This window comes from Gorilla gorilla, chromosome 19 (assembly GCF_029281585.2).
Source record: "Gorilla gorilla gorilla isolate KB3781 chromosome 19, NHGRI_mGorGor1-v2.1_pri, whole genome shotgun sequence".
Classification (NCBI taxonomy): domain Eukaryota; kingdom Metazoa; phylum Chordata; class Mammalia; order Primates; family Hominidae; genus Gorilla; species Gorilla gorilla.
Genome location: NC_073243.2, coordinates 108597851 through 108613942, shown reverse-complemented (window position 1 = coordinate 108613942; position 16092 = coordinate 108597851).

Below are 16092 nucleotides of genomic sequence, written 5' to 3'. Positions count from 1 at the left end.
AGAAGTACCTGGGGAGCAAAATCAAGTAAAAAGAAGGCCAGCATCAGCAGTATCTCTGTTACCAAATGCATAAAGCAGGATGGATGAGGAATTTCATTTGCCAGGAGTGGCAACAGTGTAATAACAGAAGTTCTGCCTCCATCCCTGCACCTGCTTGTACAGTTCAAATTAAAACCTGAAACCCAGCAAATCCCACTTCACAATGGCTTTCAGTGTTGGAGCCTGCGAATTAAAGGCCTCCATTGTTTGGAAGGATTATTTCCTTGCCTTTACTAGCTTCAAAGAAATGTGAATCTTCACTCACTTTCCTATTGATCCTTGTTGATCAGATTAACTTTGTTTTGGATTCCTATTGAAACAAAGACAAACAGATACATTTTAAGCACTTTTATGTATAGCTTTGTTTCAGTTCAGAATTCTTACTCTGCTTCTACTCCCTTGTTATAAAGATTACTAGGCAGTTGGGGGAAAATAAAGGAATTACCATAAATTCTATTCACTAAATACCAACACTTTCAGGCAAATTATCTCAATTGTAAAATACTTTGGCACGCCAAGTAATTATATGCAATTAAAACCCCACTGTTGGTTTACTTTCCCTTGTTAATTTATAATGGAATTACCTGTACTCAGGAAAACTAAAAGGTTAGCAAGCACTAGAAATCAAAGACATCTCTCAACATGGCAGCAATAAAGCCAAACATTTATTCTACTCACTGGGTACTTCAGATTTCAGATAAAATTATTGAATACTTTCCTCTCCTTTAATGAAACATAAAGAATCTGAAGTGCATTTCCTTGGAGTGTTCTCAGGCTTTTTGTAAATACACTGAGGAGGCTTTTTCTTTCCGTCTGCTCACCTCTCGGGGCCATGACTCAGATACCCAGGGCTGGGATTAGGAAGTTTCGCCCTGGGCCATCCTGCTCCCCTTCTTTCCTGGTTCCCTTCTCTGCTGGGCGGCTACCGAATCTGCTTTTAAATCCCCGATTAGAAACAAACCTGCAGCCTCCCTCAGTGCCAGACAAAGAGCCCAGAGGCAGGCATCCTAGGTGTTTGGCTGGTCTCAGCCCACAGAGACCCCTCTCAGCCCTCACTTCCCCACAGTAAACCCAACAGGGCACCGGCCTCTTCCCCTGGCAGGGGCTTGTGCTAGGACTTGCAAAACCTCCCACTGGACAGAGTCCCCACCTCCTGACTCAAAGCCAGAGTTCTGTGCAAGCAACATTAATTTATGGGGGGTAAGTGGGTAAAGATCTTGTGAGTATCAGGTTGCAACCAACCAAACAAAAAAGAGGCACTCCTTTGGGAAAACAATAAGAACCGAGTTCTTCCTGGCCAGAATACAGAGGGTGGCCAACAGTCCTGATTTTCTCAGGTTGGAGGAATCTACTGGAACTCAGACTCTTCAGGAGTAAAACCTGAAAACCCCCAGCAGATCAAGGAATGGTGTGGCTCATTTGTCCATGTCATCTCGTATAACAAGGAGCCAAATGGGGTACGGGTGGCTCCAACCATAGTTTCCCCACCCAGTGGCGCATGGTGGTTGGACACAGACCTGTTCATCCCTTTTGCCCTGACACTGGCCCCCAACGAGGCCAGGTGTTGGAAAAGAGCCTATATATATGTACCCCTGCACCACACAGCACTTTGTAAATAAGGAATTAATAGGGTTTTCCTTGCAAGCCACTTCGTCATATAGTCCACTATCTAATTTCACTCAAAAGGCATCAGACAATTCTCCCACTAGCATCAGGAGAGAAACCAACCTGCCAGAGAGGCCGACATTTCTGAGGAAACATTTTCCATAAATATTATTTTCTGCTTTATTTGGAGTCTCCAGCGTAGCAGGAAGAGAGGTCCAATTGGATGGCACCCTGGTGCCAGGTGGGGCTCAGCTTTGTGCAACGCGACCTCAGGATGCACACGGCCACTGCCTCTCACCATCTGTCCAGGCCCACCTCTCACACGGGCCCAGGAAATACCTATAGGTGTGGGGGTCGGTGGGATACATTCTGTTAAAAGCACAGATGCTAAAAAAATCACTGAAGATCAATAACTCTATGATCTCCCATTAAAATTACAAAGTCTCTTTGCTTTTTATCAAGTCATAAATACATCAATTATTTTTCCCTATGCCATTGCCTCTGAGCCTTTCGGCCAACCATCTCTGAAGGGCACTTGCCCTCCTGCTCCTCAAAGGACAATGTGAGGAAGATCTGCTGCCCCTTTCACCCGAATGCATTGACTTCAGGACAGTGAAAACATTCCAAGGAAATGCACAGCATGCTGCAGAGAAAGCGGGTATGCGGAAACACTGCTGCTTACCAAGGGGAGCCATGCAACGGAACCTGGAACTGGCCCAGTGATGCACACCTCATCGATGGTTTCATAACAGTTCATTGGAATATGAAACCATCAGATCTTCCAAAGCTGAAATGGAACATTTTCTCATTAAAGGCCAATCTCATGGTTTATCTTTGAGAGATTCTTTACCTTAATGTTGATTGTCAATATTCTCAAAGCTAAGTTGTAATAAAGACTTTTTTTAAATAAGCAAAATGACCCAGACATGAACCTCAACTTGGCTGTTCGGCCACCGCGGTAGCTTCACAGTGTTACCTGATAAAGTGGCTGAACCCTCCATGGTCAAGACTCCACCATGGTCAGGACTAGATGAATGGGCTAGAAAACCTTATGATCTGCCAATATTAAACAGAGTTAAGCACCAATAATAACTGTGTCATCATAGCACATGGTAACTTTTCCAATTAACTTAGTTTTGCCATGCCTCAATGCCTATTGAAAATGGAATCACAAAGTGTTTTTAATGACAGTAGCAGGAACCTTCAAAAATGGTATGCTATGGCCAGGCACGATGGCTCATGCCTGTAATCCCAGCACTTTGGGAGGCCAAGGTGGGTGAATCACCTGAGGTCAGGAGTTCGAAACCAGCCTAGCCAACATAGTGAAACCCCCATCTCTGCGAAAAATACAAAAATTAGCTGATGTGGTGGCAGGTGCCTATAATCCCAGCTACACAGGAGGCTGAGGCAGGAGAATCACTTGAACCTGGGAGACGGAGGTTGCGGTGAGCCGAGATCACGCCATTGCACTCCAGCCTGGGGGAAAAGAACAAGACTTCGTCTCAAAACAAAGAAAAAAAAGGTCTGCTGTGTGAAATTTCTGCCATGTTAGCATGGCGTGTGTTTTAATTTGAAATTGAGATCTGAACACTTCTGTGTTTTAATTTGAAAGTGAGATCTGAACACTTCTTGAGGTGACTATGACGTAAGTGAGCCTAGGAAGGTCCATCAGCCTGGGATGGAGGGAACCTCCCCAGTGATGCCCACTTCCTTAGACTGTGTGTGCCACACAGTCCTCACCCTTAAGGCCCGAAGCCTGGGAGATAATCCCTGCAGGGACGGAACACCACAAGGTGAATATTTTTGCCACTGACAGGCTGCTTAGAGATGACAGTCACCATTTGCCACTGATGTCCAGAGGGACCCAGTGCCAATGGCCAAAGTCTGCTTAGTCCAGGAAGGACATCCTGGCCCCCAGCTCAGGCATGATCCTAGAGCAAAACTATCCAACAGGCATTCTGCACTGGCAGAAATGCTCCACAATCCAGTACCCTAGCCATTAGCCTTGTGTGGCTTTAGAGCATGTGAAATTTGCCCAGTCAAACTGACAAACATTTAAAATGTGATTTTATTACCAACTCTTCAGTTTAATAGTCACATGTGCTGTATGGCTACCACACTGGACAGCAGAGTTTCAGAACTTTGAATAAACAGTTGGACCAAAACAAAAAAGAAAAAAAAAGATATTTTGTAGTCAAAGAAACACACTAATGAAACCAGTGACTTTTTAAACCTATCAGACATATATTTGCAACACTCATTTGCTTCTTTTCCATTAAATACTCAATATTGGTGAGCACATGGAGAAATTAAACCCTCGTAGACCAATGGAGTGTCTATCAATATATCATCCAACATCTATCTATCCATCTATCTATCACCTATCCATCTATGAATTTATCTATCCATCTATGAATTTATCTATCCATCTATCAATTTATCTATCCATCTATCACCTATCCATCTATCAATTTATCTATCATCTATCCTTCCTTCTATGATCTATCTATGTATCCATCTATCATCTGTCCATCCATCTATCCATCCATATATCTATCAATTATCTACCTGTCTGTCCATCCATCTATTTATCTATCTATGATCTATCTGTGATTTATTTGTCTATCTCTATCCATCCATCTATATATAAATTTTAAGACATGCAACTGGCCACATTTATCAAGCCTTTTTAAAAGTATATGTACTTCGTCCCAGAAATTGTATTTCTAGTTATCTTTTCTAAAGAAATAATTGAAGGCTCAGACAAAGATTGAGGTGCACAATTACCAATAACATCATTAATTCAAATTATAAAAAATTCCAGACCTACTCAGTGTTCAAAAATAGAGCAATCATTAAATAGATTATTTCTCCAAAAGGATGGCATGTTTCTAAGGATATTAAATGACACAAGAAAATGCTTATGTCCTTTTAATTGAATAAGTCTGAATATAAAATAATACATGGAATATGACCCTTAGTTTATGTTTATATTTACATGTCTAACAAAGAAAGAGAAAGAGAGAGAGAGGGAGATGTATTTCGATGCCTAATGAAAAGACAGATATGACTAAGGTCACATCTAAATGAAAGAATTATTCCTCTTTTATAATTTACTGTATTTTCTTAAATGTGCCTAAATTATTTTTACCAAAAGAAAAAATCAATGACATTAATTATTTCAGTCCAGTGGTGTGTCATTCAGATAATGGGCATTTGAACTAGTACTTGGTACCCAGGGAGACGAGTAGACAGCTCTCAGCACTTACTCTTTCCAAGCTATTTGGGTCCCAGTTATGTGCATTCTAGCCACATAAATTAATTGACTAGTGGTTTAATGTGTGGATTATTTTCAGATGCTCTCTTCCTCTCCTGGCTGAGTGCAGCTCTGCAAAGAGTCGGGTCCCATGGAAACTCTGGTTCCGAGGGAGCAACAGCGTAGACACTGACACTGTGGAACATTCACCTGTTAAACTAATAATAGCTGCCACACAATCAAACACGAAAACCCAGTGATGGAAGTTGATGGACTCTGAGAAGTAACCACCTTACACCTTGCAGCTAGGCACACATTTGGAAGCTCTAGGAAGTGGAAGGCATCGCTCCCTCCTTGTGGTCCTTTCTCCACAACTGCAGCTTGCAAGGGGCCCAGGCGGCTGAGAGAATAGATGTGCTTCCTGGAGTGCACAATCTAATTCCACCCCACCGGGAGGGCCAGGCAATCGCTCCAAAATTGAATTCTATGCAAACTTGTGATGACTAACTTAGTGAATCATGTCAAATTTTAAACTTTATTTTATTTTATTTTTTATCAGCTGCTGGATAATTGAAGGAGAGAAGGTGCCCGACTGACATCCTGCCCCAGGCATCGGCTGCCTTGCACAGCCTCTCCTCCCGAGACAGATGTCAGGAAGGCATGTGGCTCCCCCAGAAGCAGAGCCCTCCACCCTGTCACACTCCCGGCACTCTCTCCTGTCAGGCTCCCGTCTCGTCTCTGTTCCATCAGCCTCTCCCTCCTACAGAAAGTAAACATCCCTCCAAATAAATAATTGATAAAAAATGAACTTTCAAAAAAAAGCAGTGACCCTCAAATCTCACTTAGAAATTCTCATTTTGACACAGCGTTTGCCTAAACTATTATCCAATATTTTTAGAAAAGCACCAAAGTCCCAATTACCAGCAAAATAAAGTATAAATCACAGACCATATTTTCCCCATATTTAACGATTTACAGAGGAAGGTGCCACTTTTTAAAATAAATAAATGGATGACAAATCATCCAGCACATTCCACTGATAGACGAACTTCCTGCTGTCAGTCATAAGTGAACCCCAATTTCCCTAACCCAGGAGGTATCTCTCCTGTCATGCTGTTCACATCTGACAGCGGGCTGAACTCTGCCCCGTCCCTACCTGGAAATGGATTTCACATCAGAACTCATACAACTATGTTCTCACAAAGTTCAGCTTGAAAGCCTAACATCCAAAAGGTCTGTTTTACCCCCCAATTTCTACAAGATTCTACAAGAATGGTAACTGGGTCACATTACACATCTTGTATCTTAAGCTAAAACAAAATAAATGAAACAAAAACCCCCAGAACAATAGAATATAAAATACTGCATGTGTAAAACGTCACAGAACGACCTAAAGAACACTTTCTCGGAAAATCTCTTTTTTTCTGTTCTAACCTGAAAAACATACTTTCTTAACATCAGGGAATAATTCTAAAAGAAAACAATGGGACAACAATAACTGGCTGCAGTGAATGAGTGTCTCTGCTTGGACATACTTAGTATGGGCAAAGTGATCTCAGGTGACAACAAGAGTCAAGGAGCTGACTCTTGCTCCTTGAAGAACTGTTTGTTTCTGTCACTGGCACCAATTCTGACTATAGGTAGATCTTTAAGCAAATGTAGTGATGTTTTAAGGATAAATTGGAGGTAATTCTTTATTTTTCAAACATATTCGTGATTGCACTCATTTATATGTTAAACTTCCAAATCTAGTTTAAACTAATCGACTTTCATTATACACACTGTCTCATTGTCTTTCAAAATGGAAACATCTATTGCATAGAGGCAGGCAAGTCCATAATAGGTATCACATGGGGAGAGAATCAAGGTGTTAGGGTGGGGGAAATCAGAAAGAAACTCTTCACTTTGTTGGAGAATGTAACTCCATGCTCGTGCCTCTGAGTCTCTGTGAAATTCTGCAACAGTTACTCCTGGCTTTCTTTCCACTTTTCCTTCTTCTCTGTATTCACCTTTTCTTCTTGTCCCCTTAAAACACAAAGTGATGAGCTAAGTAAAAAGAGCTGATCTTAATTAAACTGGAAAAACTTGATATTAATATCTGCACTCAGAAAAATAACATTGGATCCCTATTTCACACCACATCCAGAAATCAACTCAAAATGGATGAAAGATTTACATATACGTTCTGAAATTGTAAAACTGTTAGAAGAAAACATAGAGTCAAAGCTTCATGACGTGGGTCTTGGCAGTGATTTTCTGAATATGACCCTCAAAGCACAGGCAACAGAAGTAAAAATAGACTAAGGGATTACATCAAACTAAAAGCTTTTTCACAGCCGAGGAAACAGTTAACAGTGTGAAGAGACAACCTACCAATTGGGAGAATAAATTTGCCAACCATACATCTGGCTAATATCAAAAAGATATAAGAAACTCAAACAACTAAACTGCAGAAAAACAGATAAGATAATTTAAAAATGGACAAAAGGCCCAAATGGACCTTTCTCAAAAGATGAGACATACAAATGAACAACAGGTATATGAAAAGGTGTTGGAAATCAATAATTATCAAGGACTTGCAAATTAGAACCATGAGTTACAACCTCATACCTGATTATCAAAAAGAAAAAAGACAGCAAATGTTAGTGAAGATGCGGAGAAAAGGAAACCCAATACTTCTGGGAAGATAAAATTTCTACCGCCATTATAGAAGAGTGGATGGACGTTCCTAAAAAATTAAACATAGAACTCTCATATAATCCAGCAATCCCACTACTGGATACATATCCAAAGGAAATGAAATCAGCATGTCAAAGAGATATCTGCACCTCCATGTTTATTGTGGCACTATGTACAACAGCTAAGTTATGGAGTCAACTTTAGTGTCCCTAATCAGATGAATGAATAAAGAAAATGTAGTATATATACATAGTGAAGTGCTATGTATCGATTAAAAATAATGATGTTCTATCATTTCCAACAACAAGAATGAACCTAGAGTTATGTTCAGTAAAATTATGTGGTGTGAAATTAGGTGCAGAAATATTAATACTGCATGATCACACTTATATGTCAAATCTAAAAAAGTCAAAGTCATACAAGTAGAGAGTAGAATGGTGGTTTCTAGAGGCTAGGGAAAGAGATACTGGCCAAAGGGTACAAAACCTCACTTAGGCAGAAAAAGAGATACTGGCCAAAGGGTACAAAACCTCAGTTAGGCAGGAAAATGTGAGATCTATTGCACAGCATGGTGACTACAGTTAATGATAATGTACTGCATATCTCAAAATTGCTAACAGTATATTTTAAATGTTCTCATTAGAAAAATATAAACTGATGGATATGTTAATTAGCTTTAATCACTCTACAATGTATCCAAATATTAAAACATCACATCGTACCCCATACATTTATACAACTATTATTTGTCAATTAAAAATAAATTTTAAGAAACCAAAAACAATATATGAATACCCTCTTGTGCACAGGAGTTATACCAAGCACAAAGTATGGCAGAAAGAGAAGGCATGTTCTCTGCCCTGGGGGGAGGGGAGACATAATTGTGGAGAAGAGAGTCTGACAGACCCCTGAGGTGCCCATTCTATGTCTCTTTCCCCTTGCCAAAGGCAGGCAGTTGTATCAAGTCAAAGATGAGGGAGAATCAGTCAGGATGGGACACCCTACACTGCAGTAACCAACAGCCCTGGACTTACAGTGACTTCACGGAGCAAAGGTTTCTTTCTTGTTAATATCCTGTGTCCCTCGAGGAGCACAGGGTCCTCTGCTCACCCTCATAGGCAAGGGTCCAGCTGATAGAGGCTTCCTCTGAACACAAGCTTCCAGATCATCAGAGCAGAGGAAAGGATACCTGCTGCTGGTGCACCAGCCCCAAACAGTGCTCTTGGAATTGAGAGATGCTTCTCAGTTTGCATTTCACTGCTCCAAGTATCATGTGACCACATCCAGCCTCAAGTGAGTGAAGAAGAGATGACCACCACGTTCACAGAAGAAGAGGCTAGGAATGTGTGATTAGAGTAAGGACCACCATAGGCGGGAATGTGCCCAGCCCTGGGAACAAACTCTGCTGGAAGATTCTTAGGAAGAAGTGTTCTTTCAGATATAAGTGAATCCCTTTTCTTCTGCCTGTCTCTCTCCCTGTTTGAATGAGTTTGTGTGAGGATGTGATGTTTGGATCTGTGGCAGCTATTTTGAAGCCACAAGGCAACTCCAACAAGCTGATAGTGGCAGAGAAGGAAAATAAAGAGGGCCTGAGAATGAATGCATGACACCAGAGTGCTTCCACACCTAACTCTGAACTACACACCTCAGGCTTCTTAGGTGAGACAATGGAGCTACTTTTCTGTTTAAGCCTTGATTAGTCAATTAGTCCGATATTTTATTGCTTGTAGATGAATGAATCCAAACTGACACAATCACAGTTCTGCAAATAATGAGCTACAGCATAGACTTGGCAGCATTGCAATAGAGATCTAACATTCAGTGAAGATCTGACATTCAGTAACATTCAGTGAATGAGTTCCCCAGGAAGGAGAACTCATTCCACTGGGGCAGTTGCAGACAGTCTCTTGAGGAGTAAAGATGCTGACAGATCGGTCGGCACCTGGAATACAGACATTGTCTGCAGAGACTGCCTGCAAGGGACAGCATCATTTCTGGTAACCTCTCATTTGGTCATGGTTCACTGACTCAGCACCAGGCTTTGCGCTAGATCCTGGGTGCTAGAGACTCAGTTGATCACAGTGTTTATCACCAATGCCATGGGAAAGTAGAATGAATGAGGATGCCTCACTTCTATAGTCAGAAAACCGGCAGGTTTAAAACACAGAGGCTGTGGTCTCTGCATCACAGGTGGGCAGGGCCTCCCTGATGACAGGACCTCACAGAGAAGGTGGAAGGGACAGGCAGCAGGGGAGCGGCTTCATCAGGGGTGTTGGGTTCACTTGTGCTGCAGCAGGCAGAAGGTGGCAGATCACCTCGCCTCTGGACATCCTGGTCCTCTCTGCCAATATCTGTCACTGCATATGGCTATCAGTTTACATCTCTGTCATTCAGTGGGCTCTGATTCCTACCTGCATCTAGCACAGAAGGTAGCACCTGACTTGGGAGGAGGCTGCAAGTAACTTGAATAGACCTCAGAATTCCAGATGAAAGCAGCTCTAGAAACTCAGAGTGTAATTAACTGTAGAAAATTTGAGAAGTTTGAAGCTGGCAACAGCAATTGAAGGAATTTTAAAAGCAATTGAAGGAGCTTTCCTTTCCTGTCCTTAATGAGGGTAGCTTCAATTAAACTCCATTAAAATCTGGCAGTTTTGCTCTCTTTAATTTGATCCATTGTGATTCGGACAGCATTGAATCAGTGCTGAACTAAAAAGACACATCAAAAGGTGTCCTTTCAGTTCACCAGTCTGAACACTGAATTCCAGGATGATATGCAAAGATAAAACAGGATGATTTATAGTGTGGAAAGGAAAAGGGGAGAGAGAATTAAACTCCCTAAGATCATAACACGTGAGCAAAGAGGTAAAAGAAAACTTCTCTCCAAGTCTCAGAATGACAAGAGTATTTGGAAAAATAAGAGAAGGTGCTCATTTATGGGACACAAGTAAACTCATGGAGCTTCCCCAGGAAGTGGCAGAGGGAAGAAACTGCCAGACACCTGGAGCTCAGGATGTCAAGGGGCTGGTTCCACCACCCGCATGTGGGACTAACTGGATCTCAGGATGTGAAGGGAGGCTGGTCCCAACACCCTCATGTGGGACTGACCCCAGCTCAGGATGTCAAGGGGCTGGTCCCATCACCCTCATGTGGGACTGGCTAGAGCTCAGGATGTCAAGGGGCTGATCCCACTGCTTCATGTGGGACTGGCTGGAGCCGCTGCCAATTTTCTAGGGCCTCACTCTGACCATCTTCACATCATCACATGGAAACCCAGGGTGTTCTCTCCCTCCCCTCTCCCCAGGATGCCCCCAGGCTGTGGTCTGCATGGGCCGTGGGAAAAGGTCCTGTCCACATATGCTCACTCACTGTGAGTTTGGCTAAGACCTTCCCCAACAAGAGCCAGAAGCTCCAGGTGTTAAGCCCTATAGTGGGTTGAACAATGGCCCCTAAAGGTACATCCACAGCCCAAGCCCTGGCACCTGTGGATGCGGCCTCATTCGGAAAAAGGCTCTTTGCAGTAACTAATTTAAGGATCTCAATGTGCACAAATTATTACGGATTATCTGGATGGCCCGTAAATCTATTAAGTGTCCTTGCAAGAAACAGGAGAAAAGACACACACAAAAAGAAGGTCATGAGCTGAGGAGGTGGAGAGCATATTGATGTGGCCACAAGTCCAGGGACACTGGGAGCCACTAGAACCTTGAAGAGAAGGACCCTCCCCTCGAGCCTCCAAAGACAGTGTAGACCTGCCAACAGCGTGATTTCAGACTTCTGACTTCCAGAAGCGTGACAGAACAGACTTCTGTTGTTCCAAGCCACCCAGGTCCTGGTGATTTGTGATAGCAGCTGCAGAATGCGGATCCCGGCCCCTTCCCACTTTGCTCCTGAGGGCCCTGAGCTGAGGCATCCTCTGGCTTCGGTGTCGCTGATGGTGTGTAGGAAGCACAGGGACGCATCGGCCTCCCAGGTGCCCTCAACCAGGCACTCCAGTCCTCACGAGCAGACACATCTGGGCCTCTGGCAATGGCAGAGACCAGGCTAGGCCCTGACCGTCCACACAGAAGCTTCTAGGAACTCTGGGGAAGGCTGGCAGGCCTCAAGGACACTCATAGAACCAACCCTTCCTCTGGCAATCTTTCATGAAGTAGCTGTTTTATGCAGGGAACTCTGCTTGCCAAAGCTCATCTCAGGAAATTCAGAAGCCCCAAAGTCAGTGAACAGGCTGTTTCAACTTCATAATTGAGCCTCCTGAATGCTGCATCCAAAGCCCAGCCCCATGCCATCTTTGTGGTCATCACTCAATAAATATCTGTCCAGCGACAGCCTTTTGATCTGTTATGTAACCCTGCTTAAGGAAAACTGTGCATGCCCTTGACAACTTGGGTGCAAAAATCCACAGTGGGAAGCCATTGAGGTTTTCAGTTTTCAACACACATAAAGGTAATTTTAAAAAATGATTCTTCACATTATTTTGAGTGTTTTGTAAAGCCTCTGCTACGTTTCTTGTGGTGTTAACTGACCGGCCGAGTTTCTATTTGGGTTCCCGTTGTGGTTAGGTCTTCTCCCCTGGGTCTTGCCTCCTAACTTACTGAATATACTCTGGGTACCGCTGCCCTTAGACATGCCTGGAAGACCCTGTGACTCCAGAATCATCTTATTCCAAAGACCAAACACAGGAAATGGCAGCGCTTTAAGCATAACCCATTTCGTCTTTTTGCTTTTCTATTTATTGATGGTGTTTTGTGAGCAGAAGAAATACAAATATTAGGTAACTAACTATACTGAAAGAAGAATTCCAGAGTATAGGACTCCGTGAATTTTAAAGTAAGACTCAGGAGGATATGTGCCAACGGCAAAGAAACGTGGATGAAGGTAAGACATATTTCAAGTTCTTCCATGTTTTAGCTTCAAGGTATATTGCCCATGATGTACCTAATTTATTCGGTAATAAGATTTCCAGGCCAGTGCTGGGATTGGATGACCAATCTCATGCCGTGGCTGAGGCCAGGGCCAACTTGGGTCAGGATAAGCAGGAGGGAAAAGATGGTCTCAGCCGTACTCACCAACCATCCTTGAAAAGGATGCTCTATCTCTGGCCACCATTTCTCATCCTTAGGATTTTATTTGCACCAATCCCATTCCATCTCCAATCTCACTAAAGTTTCTGGAAGGAAATGCAATCAGATTGTGACATAAAGCCATTAAACAAGCAAGCAGACAATGCGGTATACACTACATGCTCTAAAATAAACTCTATTGATATAATGTTGTTTTGCCCCAAAACTGACCCTTTAAGCATGTGGCCATGGGTAATCAAGGTAACTAACGCTTCCTCCACACCTCCCTGCTGGTCACTCAGCAGATATTGGGAGACACCAAGTAGAGGACATCTGCTCTGCAAACAAAAGTAGCATTCTCATTCTTTGGTGATACGGTTTGGATTTGTGTTCCCACCCAAACCCCATGCCAAATTGTAATCTGCAATCTTGGAAGTGGGGCCTGATGGGAGGTGATTAGATCATGGGTGCAAAGTTCTCAAGAATGGTTTAGCACCATCCCTTTGGTGCAATTCTTGTGTTAGCAGTGAGTGAGTTATTGTGAAATCTGGTTGATTAAGAGTGTGTGGCACCTGTCCCCTCAATCTCTCTTGCTCCTGCTCTGGTCATGTGACCTGCCTGCTTCCCCTTCACCTTCTGCCATGATTGTAAGTTTCCCAAGGCCTTCCCAGAACCCAAGCAAGCAGATGCCAACATCATGCTTCCTCTACAGCCTGTAGAACCATGAACCAATTAAGCCTCTTTTGTTCATAGATTACCCAGTCTCAGGTATTTCTTTATAGTAGTGCAAGAATAGACTAAATATAATTGGCTTTGGTTGAGTGGGCATGGTGGCTCATGCTTCTATTTCCAGCACTTTGGGAGACCAAGATAGGAGGATCATTTGAGGCCAGGAGTTCGAGACCAAACTGGTCAACATAGTAAGACCCCATCTGTCTATATATATGTACACGGATAGATAGATAGATCTCTCTCTATATAGATAGAAATATATATATATTTATATATATATATTTCTATATGAAATATACATATATATATATATAGGGAGAGAGAGATGGGGTCTTACTATGTTGATTCAGGCCCTGGTGGGCACTGAGTGTCAGGCCCATGGCCCCTCTCCCTTGGGCACAGCCTCCCAGCCTCCACCTGTCCAGACTGCACAGTCTCTGCCTTTCTACCAGCCAGTCTTCGGTGGCCCTGTGGGCAAGTTCGTGGCTCCTCCCTTGGCCGTGTCTCCTTCATGCTGCCTGTGCACAGTCCCTTGAGCTACCATTCCACAGGGGTCCATATCCAGAAGTGCCTGTGGGCCAGGACATTTAGACATGCAGCAGATTGCCCATTGCAGGCATTGGCTCCTGTTGCCTTGGTGTTCAGCTTTGACTTCCATGGGGCTGGCCCAGGAGATCAATGCCAGCAGCAAGCATCTCACCCTCCTCAGAAAGTGTCCTATGCTTGTCCCCTTCTTCCCAGGCGGGGCTTCCCAGAGGTGCCCCCTCGGCCCCTGCACCCTTCATACTTTGCCAGGCTTTCCCGGGGGAGTGACAGAGACATGCAGGGTGGACAACCCATTGCAAGTGCTGCGGTGCAGCTTCTACCCCACACAGGCCAGTAGTTCCCACACCGGGAGTTTCCATCCCAGGGAGGTTCATGCCCTGAAGATCTCAGGTGAGCTCACCCCTGGACAGTCACAAAGAAGGCTTATGGATACTCTCCCAAATCAGAAACCTTAAAAGCAAACACCCTAGAGAAACTCTTAACACAGAGACACAAAAAGGCATGTGCACGGCCAGCTCCTGCAGCACCAAGTACACTTGTTACTAATTAGAAACCATTTAAGTGTCCTTTATGAAGCAGGTAATTAGATAAACTACAGCACACTCATGCCCTGCAATCCTGAGCAACAGTTTTTAAAACACTGGGAAAATCTATATGTGCTGACGTTAAAAAAACAGGCAAGATATTGTTCAGAGAAAAAAACTCAGGTTCCAGCAAAACATCATGTCTTCCGGGGCTACCTACAAGAGGGTGACATTTTACCATAGAAACTCCATGGGGGCTGGTGAAGGAGGTCCTTTTAACTGAAGGTGGGTGAGGGGCCAAAGCCCATCAGGCTGGGAGGGACAGCATGACCTTCAGGCAAAAAGAGGGACAAGGCACGGATAGCATGAGGTCCCAGAAGCCCATGTGGTGGGCAGCCCAGCTGGAAAAGGACTACCCTGGAATAGGCTGGAGCTAGGTCAGAAAAGTGGACAGAAACCAAATCAACAATTTGGAATCCTTTATGCCTTTGCTTAGAATTTTGGATGTACTTTCTAGATGATGGAGAAAAACTTGATAACTATTATCTTGATGAGAATAATTTGGTTAGTTTATCATGTACAAAGATCATATTTAAGTATAATGGAAGGTACATGAAAATGGAACCAGACTTAAGGCAGAGAGATCTTTTAGGGAATAATGACAATAGCCCAGTCTGTTCACGATGTCAGTTTAAGTAAAAAGATGCTACCATGTAGAGTGACCATATAATTTATTGTCCAACCCAAGAAACCCTAAAAAAATGAAATATGGTAGCCAGAGAGACATTGGGACAGAAGGCATAAATTGGGAATGTCCCAGGTAAACTGGAATGTATGATCATCCCAGTAATAGGAGACAAAGAAGAGAAACACTGGGATGATATCCATACAGTAACATATTGCCTGATATCTCCATGAAAGCAGGAGCACATCTCCTTTTCTGTTCATCATTTACCATTTATCTCCAGAGCTGCTCCATTACCAGGAACATCATGGTGCTCAGCAAATAACCTTTGAACAAATGGATGTTGAAGAAGACAGAATTGAAGATGGACAACTTATTCACACCTTGGGATCCCCAGAGTGCAAATAAGATTTTCCGAGGAGGGTGCATGGGCTGAGGAGAGGGGAAAAACAGAATGTATGACAGCACGGAAGTTAGGAAGTAGGCAAAGAAGAAATTAAGGGAAAGTTAGATGGAGAAGGAGTGACCAGAGAGGTAAAAGAACACTTTAGAAGGGGTTGTATCAGTGACGGTGGGTGTCAGAGCCACAGCTTGACTTAGAAGTCTGCAGCAGAATGGAATGAGGTCCCTTGGGTTTCAGGATCAAACTGTGCTTCGAGCACTGTATTTCATGGAATATGTTCCTTCAACCCCCAGAATCCCAATCACCTCAAGTGCTTATTTAAAATTCAGATGTTGGAACCAATCCTGCACTCAATGAATCCGAATATCTCTGAGCAAGGTCCAGGAATTTTAACATGTTTTCTGAAGGACTCTGAAGTTTTAGAATCCTAGGATAATATATGGCCTTTCCACTTGGATTTTGAAGACCAAGGAATAAAAGATGGGCTTAGAAAGGAGAAGACAATTCTGGGCTGAGAACTGTGGGTTGTAAAAGTGAAAGCAATAAATAGGAATAAACAATAG